General features: G+C 33.8%; 1 long non-coding RNA gene across 4 annotated transcripts in view; it reads right to left on the bottom strand.

Annotated features, from left to right (window-relative positions):
• The window catches only part of LOC141379814 (uncharacterized), a 127,463-nt gene that overhangs the window by 26,712 nt on the left and 87,676 nt on the right, over nt 1–13,075 (bottom strand). For 2 of the 4 annotated variants that reach the window (XR_015520066.1, XR_015520064.1), the window contains one exon: nt 69–191. The exons of the other annotated variants lie outside the window; for them this stretch is intronic. This is a non-coding gene — a long non-coding RNA (uncharacterized LOC141379814). The remainder of the gene's footprint in view (nt 1–68; nt 192–13,075) is intronic. 4 annotated transcript variants of the gene reach the window in all.

Genomic DNA, 13,075 nt, shown 5'->3' on the forward strand with positions numbered 1-13,075 from the left:
ATCATGCACAACAGATCCACGTAGATCATCCCTCCGCCTTGTATTTTTCGAAAAAATTACGCTCGTACCTCAGACACTGAACTCAATAGACTTTCCTTTAGTTCCTATTTTGACAAATCTCATCTTGAGCTATGAAGAAAGAAGCAGGTATTGATCCAGGGGGCACCTAATTTATCACACTGCCTGAAATCCTGGAAAAAAAAAGAGAAATATTTGACCAAGGGGGTTATTCAATACCATTTTCTCCATCTATCCGCAGAATTAAACCGCTCTTTTTTCCCCAGCAAAAAAAAAAAAAAGGTGAGTGATGACAGCTGTCAAACAGATGAGATTTGTGACAGAAATTCTCTCTCTTTCTCTTCTATTCCTCTCCGCTGGCTTCATTTTCAACATGAATAGACTTTCAGGCTATTGACACAGAGATCTGCGCACGGTGTCGTTCAAATGTACAAGAAATCCCACACGTGGAACTGTATCAAAGCAATTACCTCCACTATACAGCGCCGCATGAAAGCACTGGCGAAAAGTGTTCTCCATCCTTTCTAAAGTCTAGACACACAGAAGAAAGAACCGCTCTCTATAGTGCTGGCAGATATAAACACACTTTCCTGAAATGCGACGGGCCAGACTGCTGGACTCAAATTATTAGGCAACTGAAAAATGCCCATATAGACACAGAGAATGACCTGTTTAGAAACATCGTTGCTCTAAAAAGCAGTTTTTTTCCAGTTCAAATTTCATTGGACAATATATTGTAGGTGGTTGCGGTTCTAGATGATTGCTTACATTGGTCCTAGTAAAAAATAAAAATACAGATTTGGATTGGGGTTTCTATTAAAAGAAAATGATTGATAATTTGAAGTTAAAAAATAACAAAAAGTTGGTTTTATTGGTTCTGTGGGAAAAATGGAATTTATGTTTTATTACTTTTGTGTCTTTATTTTTTATTAGAAAAATGTTAAGAATAACAACAGAATCAATCTCTTTCTCTTTTGTATGATACCATATATTAACCAAGCATACTTCTTTCTTACTGTGTTTTACACTTCTTAGAAGGAACTGCTGACAAGAGGGAAATAGCAAAATAAAAAGAAATATAGTGCAGGGGACTTGCTCCAGATTTGACTTCTGTCTAATAAGAAGTCTAGTCACAAGGAGCTTGATGCTTGTAGAAGCTGTAAAATATATTGAAGGACATTTAACTTTTCAGTTCTGGTATGCAGAGAAGAGTTGCAGAAAGAGGAAGTATGCTTGGGTACATGAGCCAAAGGACAGTATAGTGACTGATAAGTAGGGCCAGACGGAATCTGCAAACAATTTTCTGCTATTTCTGCTGAGAATTTTGGTAAAAATCTGCAGATTTCTGCGGAGTATTAAACCTAAAACCTTAATATGTGAAATAAAAAATAATATCTTATGGACTAATACTCCTTTGATACACTATACTTGTGCATTGATTTATATACACTACCGGTCAAAAGTTGGGGTTCTGTTTTTTTTATGTTTTATTTTATTTTATTTTTAAAGAAAATTATTCTACAGGTATTTTTCATAAAAAGGCATTAATTAAATAGTTAAATATTTTTAACATTTTTAATAATTGCTTTCTTATTGTATGCAGTTTTAAATTAAATTATTACTCCAGTCAGTATTGCTTTTCTTGCTATTAACTTTAATAATAATAATAAAAGTATTAATTAATATTAAAGTGATTTCTGAAGGATCATGTGACTGAAGACTGGTGTAATGAAGGATCATGTGATCCTGTAATAAGGCTGAAAATTCATCTTTAAAATCACTGGAATAAATTATTAAATGAAATGATAAACTACTTGTTATTTTATGGCGCAATAACATTTCACAATTTGACAATGTGTGCTGTTTTTTTGATGAAATAAATGCAGCCTTGGAGAGCAGGGGAAGCTTATTTTAATACATTTAAAAATCCTACTGACCCCACACTTTTGACCGGTAGTGTATACAAAAATATACACATTACGCACAAATATATTTTGTAAACATGAACTTTTATTTTGAATTAATTGTTTGACATCATTAAATATAATATAAAATAAAATAAAACAATATAATATAATATAATATAATATAATATAATATAATATAATATAATATAATATAATATAATATAATATAATATAATATAATATAATATAATGGACTTTAAAAATTGGTGACTAATTCATCAATAAATATATACATGTATATATTATGTTTGGCAGTTTATGCCTTATGGTTTGACTCTTTTCAGCTCACAATGTGTGTGTGTGTGTGTGTGTGTGTGTGTGTGTGTGTGTGTGTGTGTGTGTGTGCATTATTATTATTATTATTTTTTTTAATAGCTTTTAGAAAGTTTCTTCCACACCTAGAATGTCATTGTCAGTATAGCACCTGTCCTCTGGAAGCAATGAGTCTGTCCTGGAGTTATGAGAAGGGAGTGAACTGTTACAGCATCAGTATAATTGTGTGTACGTTGAGTCAGGGAGGGAATCTATTAGAGTAACCTTGTATTGCGGGGGAAACAGCAGGATAAATGGGGCCGTTCACCTCCACCAGGAGCTCTGTGGTTTTGGGAGGTCTATAACTCACAGTTCCTGGTGCTAGCAATGTAACAGCGGAATGCAAACGGGAATATATATAATTTACAATTTGGCATGAGGCAATACTGTTTATATTGATATATTCTACAATAGTTTGTTAGGAGTGCATCTGAGGACACAGAATGAGATGATGAGGGGAAAGTCAATGATCTAATTTAAATATGAGTCATGCTTTACGCTAAATTACTCATAAGATATAGTTAACACGTATAGTTTGAAGCAGTTTGCCATAGATGTGCTGCTGACAGGTCAGCTATTTGTGCTGTTTAACATGTTTAGTGTGGGATTTATATTTTTACAGGTATTTTCTACGTTTGTAAATTTATTTTAAAAGAATTCTCCACTTTCTGTTTAAATAGGCTCATTTTACAAGTATCTAAATTTGGTAATCCTAATTCAAATTGTGTTCTTTGATACTTGTAAGTATTGAATCGATTAATCATCTTTTTGTCGAATGCCCATGTTAAAGTGTTTTGAATGTAAATTTTCTTCATCATTACCCAAATTTTCTTCTGACTTAAATTGTTTAATTAATACATTACAAAATGTTTATAGTAAAAAAAGTGTAAAAACTTTTACATTTTAGAAGGACTTTGTAAATATTATTTAATTATATATATATATATATATATATATATATATATATATATATATATATATATATATATATATATATATATATATATATATATAATTTTATTTATATATTGTTTGCTTTATTTTACTTTAATTTATTTCCTTGTTTATTATTGTATTTGACGTCATCCAATGTTATGATTATTAATATGATTGTATTGTTTAAACCCAATTTAAAAAACATGTGGTTAAAAATATTGTATTGTATGTACTGTATATGTTCAGATCTGATCACGTGATTGGAAATAGGGACCGACCACGGGGTTTCAGACTCGATCTGAATCTAACGTTACTTCCTAAACAGGACTTGAATATATAAATATATATATATTAATTATTATTTTTTTACATCTATAGTAATGCAATAAAGAATAGGACCTCTTTCTTGACTTCACACTGAAACACTGAGCATGCTGCATGACATCACTTTGTTGCAGAGACGATGTTGGTTAAATGCCAGCAAAGTAGAACACGGAAGCAGCTTGAAGCGGAAAGCGTGAGTATGTCTGCGGTCTGGAGGTATTATAAAGTTGATAACAACAACACTGCCATAGCAAACTGTGTTAGGTTGAAGTGCTCTTTGTTTTTATATTATTTTTTTTTAATTTACTGTTGCACTAAAATTGCTCCAAAAGCAAAAAAAAAAAAAAAAAGAAAAAAGAAAGAAAAAAAGAAAGATCCTGGATCTGTTTCTGTTGATTTATACTTTTTTTATATATGCATTATACTGTAAAACAGGGGTGTCCAAACTCAGTCCTGGAAGGCCGGTGTCCTGCATAGTTTAACTAAAACTTCCTTCAACACGCCTGGAAGTTTTAGTATACCTAAAAAGAGCTTGATTAGCTGGTTCAGGTGTGTTTAATCGGGGTTGGAACTAAAATATGCAGGACACCGACCCTCAAGGACCAAGTTTGGGCACCCCTGCTGTAGAAGTATCGGATCAGGTTTCAGTATCGGTTGATACTCAAAATCAAATGACTTGGACACAAGGGCAAAAAAAACTTATTGGGACTTATCCTAACTGTCAACAGACAGTGACTAGTCTAAATGCTGAAGCAATTTCATTTTGATTGAAGACTACCAAAACAACCAAATTTTTCAGTGGATTAACTTGCACAGACAAATACTTTTCGCCTAAAGAAAAAACAATATGCGCTAGAACAATAAACACTACATTTTGATTCCACACGGACTTTAAAGACACAGCAACAACTAGCTCACTGGAGCAGCGCTTGAAGAAATAATGCATTTATTCAGTTTAGTTTCCCAACCTGCTGTAACAAAAACTTTAAAACCAAGATACATAGCAAAGCCGTCATTTTTGTACTCCTATTAGAGATAAAGCAAAGTGCTAGCAGGGAAACCTGGCAGGAAAAGACTGGCCACCTCATTCAACTTTTCTCAGTCAGAATTTTGAAACTTGAAAAATTAAAATTTAATCTGCCTTAAAGCCTTCTTCAATTGGTAAGTTTCTCAATTTATGATGGCTAGCAGTCAAAAATGGAACAAACAGGCATATGTAAAGGCCAAATTCTGGACTTTTCAGTAGAGGGGTGGGTCTTTCAAATCACTCGAACCCACCCTGACTTTGGATCTGATGATTATAGAATCCAAAACGCAACAAAAAATAAAAAATAAAACAGTTACTGAATAGATCTAGAATTGTTTGGTATGGAAAAATGTGTGCTAGCAAAATAAACTCTACATTTTGATTCCACACGGACTTTAAAGACACAGCAACAACTTGCTCACTAGAGCAGCGTTTGAAGAAATAATGCATTTCTTCAGTTTAGTTTCCCACCCTGCTGTAACAAAAGCTTCAAAACCAAGATACGTAGCAAAGCCGTCATTCTTGTGCTCCTATTAGAGCCAAAGCAAAGCGCTAGCAGGGAAACCTAGCAGGAGCCCTGCAGTGCAGATCACTTAGATCTTGTAAAGAGGAAGAGAACAGCAGCAAGAACCTAAACACAATCAGAGCAGATGTAAATGAAATGCACATTTGAAGTGCTTTTCAATCACAGGACATTTCGTTCTCTTTCTTTCATTGCTGTCGCTACACCTCTGCGAGGAACACAAAAGCTTTCTTTTTTTTTTCTCCAGTGTCTCCAGAAAAGGCACACGCTAGTTTTATTCTCCGTGTGAGGTTGTGTACAAATAAACCACACGATGATCGGCTGTCAAAACGGTAAATCGCGCAAACTAAGCATGTGAATTTGAATTTGTTTGTGTCAGAGCGCGTGCCGGGCTTTCCAGGAAAACAATAGCAGGCACGGCGAAGAAACAATCAGAGCCCGAGTCGCGTCTCCAGTCAAGAGATTGTTCTATTGTTTTCTATCAAGCTTGCGCTGTATTCTGCAGCACGGAGACAACTTTCTTTGATTTTTTTTTCCTTTTCTTTTCTTCGATATTTCAAGAAGAGTGAAGGAACTGTTTCCTGTCTTGCTCCATTAGACACGAATTGTTTCAGGAGGGGGAAAATTGGTTTGAAAATTGTGTTGTTTATTGTTCAAAGAAAAACACGCATACTATAGAGAGAGAGAGAGGAAGAGAGAGGCCTGAGTGTGGAGATGTCCTCTGGCTACAGGAATCTGTTATGAAATGTTCTGCCCCGGGGAACATTTGGAAAATTGATTGGTAATTGGACAAAGCATTTTCAAGACAAATGTTCTGCACAATGACCGCACATGCAATGTGTCGAGAGGCATGATGAAACTAGCCCCAAACTAGCCCTTTCATGCATGTATTACTGAATAGCAAAGTAATATATTGAATGATTGTGTCTTGTTTTAATGAAATGAAAACTATTGCTTTCAATACATTGAATTTTAAACAGGTTGCATATATGGTTACAATATATATGGTCAGGCCTGTAGCCAGCCTATTGAAAGAGGTGGTTCTATTTTCTGAAAATGTGAAAATTTTTTTGCAATTCCCCTCATTCGAGGTCTAAATACTGCATTTTAGTGACATTTTATGGCCTGTTGCCACTGAGTGGTATGATACGGAACGGTTTTATGGCCGTTTCCACTGTCATAAGGTACCAAAAGCAAACCATACCGTTCCACTTTTTCTATCTAAAAGTGTAAGTGGTTTCACCGTCTCCAAAGAGCTCGCGATTGTATCTACATTTGAAATTAGGCCCGGCCCTAAGCAATTTGGCACCCTAGGCAAGATTTCAGGTGGCGCCTCGTCACATTGCAGTAAATTCCACTGTATAGTCATAAGAAACCAAATAGTTTTTTGATCGACTACTACAAGCTGGGAAAACATCAGATAAATATGCCAATGCAATTAACATTAATGCTGAATAGATTTAATATTCACGCATTTCCTTGAGGAAGGAATGATGGGGGTAGTTACATTACTATTACTATTTTCCATAACATCTATGTCTTTCCATAACATTAGCTGACGTCAAAACTAACAGATAGCACTATAGCTATTTATTGCTATTTATTGAAATATGGGACAACAAATAGCTTCAAATTATAGAATACATAGCAAACATTCGAAAATATTGACAATAAAATGAAAGGTTTAGCCTATTAAAATCGATGGCCTATACAGAAATTAAATAAAGCTATAAAATCTACTTCACTTTTAATTGTATTTGCATATTGATTAAAGTTACTATAGTTATTTAGTGAAAAGCAGCTAGTGAATCTCTCATTGTGATTTGCTTGATACCAGAGGTGTTAATGTAAGAATGCACAGATCTATAATGAAGCATTCGACTACTTTAGTAACAGTTTGTGCTCATTTAAGAGAAAATTAGTGGTTTAAAATAAACAAACAGGACGGAGCCAAAAAAAAAGAAAAAAAAGAAGCACTTTTCCGACGGTCCCTTACTAAGACCTCGGCGCGAGCTCTCCCAGCTGAATGCATATTAGCAAGGGCTTAAATGGAGCAGTGGTCATAATGTTGAGCGAAAAAAAAAAGAAAAAGACAGCTATGAATCATAACCAGCTTTAGCTTTTTGGTAGGAAACACACTTTAGATCTTTTTAGGGTAAGAGGCTTTTGAGTTATTGCCGTCTATCACTGAACGTGTCAGAAATACCGAAAACAAAACCAACTTAACCGCGCTCATTTCTGGCGCCCCCCTGGATGTACAGCGCCCTTAGCATTGGCCTATACTGCCTATGCCGTGGGCCGGCCCTGTTTGAAATACTGTTCTTCTTGAGCTGATAATAATAACGTGCATGTGATTATTGAAGTGCTTCTCCGATCCTTTCAGAAACAGACAAACGTCAGAGTGAAGTGCAAAAACCAAAAACAAAGGAGAAGCCAGAAAAACAAATGAGCAAATGATTCTTTCAGCAACCTAAAACATGAACAAAGTGCCATGTTTAATATTATCATCGCCTTTTGGACTGTTATGAACTCGGGAATGACAGCTTTACTTTCTAACAGAGGCTACATGTGCTGGTGAAGATTAAAGATATTGATGATAGGTTTGCACTGACTGTGGGCTATATGTTGTGTGGTTTTGAACCCAAATAAGGACTAAATATGTTGTGTGTAGTTTTTCTGTACCTGGTAATATGCCGGAGACTGCAAGGGTCTGTATGTGTTCATATATGCTGCATTTATTTTATATAATTGCAGACGTTACAGTTACAGTAACGTTAGGCTATTTCACACCGTCATCGATATGCAGTTATAATCACATTATTGATATTATGTGATTGCATTGTATTGCAATATGGAACAATTAAGTGTTGATGTTAAATCAAAAGGAATTCACAAATACTTGAAAATGATATGATTTAATGAGAATAATTCTCTATGGTTACAACGGAATTAATTACAAATAACTGTATAAAATAATAAAATATGAAATGATAAAACATATGATAGAAATTGTACCCAGCTTAAATGTAAAATTAAAGTTACCAGAGGTAGAAGGAGAGACAAAGGGGAAGGGAGAGACAAAGAGAGCAAGAACAGAAGTTAGCTTGATTGCAGTAGAGTCAAAGAAGATAGACTCCAGAGGAGAAGAGGAGCAGAGCAGGAAAAGACAGGCCAGGAAAAGAGCCAGAGCAGAGTTTTACACCTATTTTGTATCTTTCTTGACCATGCCTAAAGCCCAAATACTGAGACATTCAAACTGACCAATCAACATGTGATCACATAATATATATATATATATATATATATATATATATATATATATATATATATATATATATATATATATATATATATATATATATATATATATATATATATTTTATAGCTCCATCTTGTTTTGCAATAATCCAAGTCTGTACTGCTGTTTCAGCCGTAAACGTAACTTTGAGATGGGCAGCAGCGGTGAACGTTTGTTAATGGTAACTTCATCGACAGGACACAAAATAAATACCACCCTTGTGCTGCAGACTATGTGTTCATGCTTTTGTATGCTTTCATCTGCATACACTTCTCACACACACTTCTCTCTGTATTTTTTCTTGTACAAGTGATAGACAGGATGGCATTGTTCGATTTACAGACATTTATTGATAATTCAACCGCAGAGCAATTCTGCTAGCAAGGCAACTGAGTTCGTTAAAATAATAAATTTTACACAAGAAATTTAAAGATAGATTGCCTGAATGCGTGGTGGTTTACCTTAACGAACAAAAAGTTATGTTGTTGTCGCAAGCAGCTGTGTTGGCAGATGAATTTGTGCTCACGCACCAAAATGTGTTCTACCAGCCCGATCAGATAAAAATACCACTGTTCAATAGTCTTTGGTATAACTTAAGACAAGAAGAGGAAACAAAAACAAGTATTAAATGGAACTGTGTAAATGGTTAAACGGTAAAAGCCCATTAAATTGTAGTTTTACCATGGTAACTGTAAGTAAATCTACAGTGCCACCAAAAAAAACATGGTTACTACAATTTTCCTATGAAAAACATTGTTTACAGTGGTTGGTTACAGTGCTGCAATTTAAATTGTTCAAACTGACTTCCATATTTCTGTCCATCGAAGTGAATGCCATGCATGAAAAGACTACTAAACTGTCTCTGGGTTTGACAAAATACTCTGCAGTTTCGGAAAGCAAGACAATTATGGACACAGTTTCCTGATCAGCGTAAGGTGAGATCTGATATCCTGCATATTATGATGTCTTCTTTTTCCTCCCCAAAGAATTGTGATGAACCTATTGTTGAGCGGCAGTAAAGAGGAAACTGAGGCCATTTATGTGCGTTTGATAATAGATTCTAATTATATAAAAGCCACGTGTCACACTTTTGTCTCATAATTGCAGCTATTGTGGCATTTCTGTGTGAAATGCAGCCGCTCGCACACTCATAGTGTCATTGTGACCATCTCTTTTCATAACATATCATCATAACAGGTCAGCAGATAAAGGGGAACATTATAAAGCAGAGGAAGGAAACCCGTAAAGGCATGTAATATTATGATTTTTTTTTTATTTTTGGTCCTTTCAAACATCATCAGTAATAATCAATATATGTCTTTGCTAAAAAAGACAAATTAAAGCATAAATACAAAATAAATGATAATAATAATAATAATAATAATAATAAATTATTATTATTATTATTATTATTATTATTATTGCAAACATTAAAACAAACATGTACAAATTGTTATTTATTAAACTTATCTTTACAGTTAGGTTAGTTTTTCAATGATCAATAATTGACAAAATCCCTAATAATCAATAATTGACTAAAACTAAAATGTCAAAAAATAGAATTTATATTTTAAAATAATAATAATAATAATAATAATAATAATAATAATAATAATAATAATAATATATTATCATGCTGTATATTATCATGTAAATAATAATATTTATAACAGGCAGGTAATAAGCCAATATTTAATAGCACGAATTGTGACCTAAACTGGTGTTAATGAATTTCCTAAATGATAAAATCTGATTCAGTTACGATAGTCTTGATGTTAATTTAACTTTTAATGATTTTATGATTTAATAAAAAAAAAACAAAAAAAAAACATAGTTTTCATGATATGATATGGCAATTAAGCAATATGAAGTTATGTATGATGATTATTAATCTACTAAGATTGTTCTCCTGAAAACAACTCTTTGCACGATTCTGCACAACTTGTAAATGGCAGAACTATTTTTATCCACGTTATGGATCCTTATTGCTATCAACTATAATCGTTTAAAGTAGGTTATTCAATATTGTAGCGCGGAGAAGCAAACTAATTACAGAACACATCTCCTGTAAAACGACTAATCTCACAGATAGCCTGCAGTGCAGCCACATTTTTTTTTTGCTATTTTCTTGATCCCAAAAGTAATTACATTTCCCTCTAGATACAGAGAGCGAGAGAAAAAGAGACACAGCAAGAGAGAGAGAGAGAGAGAGAGAGAGAGAGAGAAGAACAACTAAACCACTCCTCTAACTAGATATGACCTTCATTTGAAAAAAAAAATAAAATGACATCTGAAGACTCTATTAGGCCGATAAGCATTATTAGTCTTGTTTAGATCACGATGGATATGTTTGATAAGTTAAAACCTCCATATAGGTAGTTTTATACTGAGCAATGCCATTGTGAAGCTACACGTGTTAAGGTGTCATACAGGATCTTTCCTTTTTTTAATTTAATGACCTGCATGTCAAATTGCAAAACGTGAATCACACAGTAATTAAAAAAGGGTACAAATTGATATAAGGAAACTGAAATGTATAAGCAAATCAAAGAATGATAAAAGTAATGGCTATTCAAGCACAGCTTTAAAAGGCAAATAACACACTCATAAGAGATTACACAAACTACAAAGTTTACAGATATAAACTATACCATTTTTGTAATATATTGTTCATATTGTAATAATTGTTAATATTGTAATAAAGTCCTCAGCAAACCACCTAATGGCATGGTAAAATGTACAAAGTAGCAGTATTCATACTGTCTTACACTGGTCAGCCTGCACTTTTAACCAGTTTGTAGAAGTATCAAACAAGTGCTGCCGGTTAAGACAATCAAAACTAGAGTAGGTAAAAATATGGTGTGAATTGGTCTATGAATACAGTTGGTCAAAATTATTAACCCCCCTGAATTATTAGACCCCCTGTTTATTTTTTCCCAATTTCTGTTTAGCGGAGAACAGATTTTTTTCAACACATTTCTAAACATAATAGTTTTAATAATTCGTCTCTAATAACTGATTTATTTTATCTTTGCTATGATGACAGTAACTAATATTTGACTAGATATTTTTCAAGACAATTATATACAGCTTAAAGTGACATTTAAAGGCTTAACTAGGTTAACTAGGCAGGCTAGGGTAATTAGGCAAGTTATTGTATAACTATGGTTTGTTCTGTAGATTATCGAAAAAATATATCTCAAAGGGGCTAATAATTTTGACTTTAAAATGGCTTTTAAAAAATGAATAACTGCTTTTATTCTAGCCGAAAAAACAAAACAAATAAGACTTTCTCCAAAAGAAAAAATATTATCAGACATACTGTGAGAATTTTCTTGCTCTCATCATTTGGGAAATATGAAAAAATAAATTAAAAATGAACAAGGGGGCTAATAATTCTGACTTTAACTGTACAGTATATTGGGGTGTCAAAATGTATTGTTTCTTTTGTGTACCGCGATGCAGATGTAGACAATTCGGTATCGGTTTAGTAGTAGATCATAATTGGATATTACGTACTGATGTAATTTATCTCTTACTATACTATACTCTTACTATGACAAGGGAGGCTAGCATGAGTAATTAAAACATTCCCACTACTTAAAAGTGCAGAAACTGTGCACAGTTCGCTGTGTGCACGTTTGCTGGACAGTATTTCACTGACACTAGCAAGTGTCTGCAGAGTGAGTTTTCTCCACTGCCTTTATCATGGATTATATTTATATAAATATATAAATGTGCTGTAAAGTAAAATAAAAATTTGTGTACAGGATGCATCATCAATGCACCGTAATGCACTGAGATATCAAATTAAACTGAATCGATAACATAATAATCATAGACAAACTGACCGTGAGACCAGTGTAGGTTCACACCTCTAATATTTACATATATTTACTGCATGTATTTCATTCAACATTCATTCATTCATTCATTCATTCATTCATACATTCATTCTCCTTCGGCTTAGTCCCTTATTTATCAGGGGTTGCCACAGCGGAATGAACCACCAACTATTCTGTCATATATTTTACGCAGCAGATGCCCTTCTAGCCACAACACAGTATTCGGAAACACCCATACACTCTCGCAATCACACACACACTCATACACTTCGGCCCATTTAGTTTAGACAATTCACCTACCGCATGTCTTTGGACTGTGGGGGAAAACCGGAGCTACCGGCGGAAACCCATGCAAACATGGGAGAACATGCAAACTCCAAACAGAAATGCCAACTGGCCCAGCTGGGACTCGAACCAGCGACCTTCTTGCTGTGAGGTGATAGTGCTAACTACTAAGCCACCATGTTGCCCTGCATGGTTAGTATATTTTAGGGAAATAAGTCACAGAAACAAACCCAAAAAACAAATACTAAATATTTCTGGATGAGTTGTTGAAAAAGGATAGAATATTTATAATAAAATTATGTGAAAATTCCTATTTTCACTCTTTCGGAAGCAACAATACAAGTCTTTTAAATTGTGTCTTTTTTGTCAAGGGGGAGTATGGTGTAATGGGCTAAAAAATATTCAGCTTAAAAATGTCTTTAAAAATTGCTTTATTCCAGCAAAATTAAAAGAAAAACTTTCTCCAGAAGAGGTAAATATTATAGCAAATGGTCTGAAATTTCCCCAGCTCTGTTAAATATCACTTGGGGGAAATCGCTA

Source organism: Danio rerio, chromosome 21, assembly GCF_052040795.2.
Source record: "Danio rerio strain M-AB ecotype USA chromosome 21, GRCz13ab, whole genome shotgun sequence".
In the NCBI taxonomy this organism is placed as follows: Eukaryota; Metazoa; Chordata; class Actinopteri; order Cypriniformes; family Danionidae; genus Danio; species Danio rerio.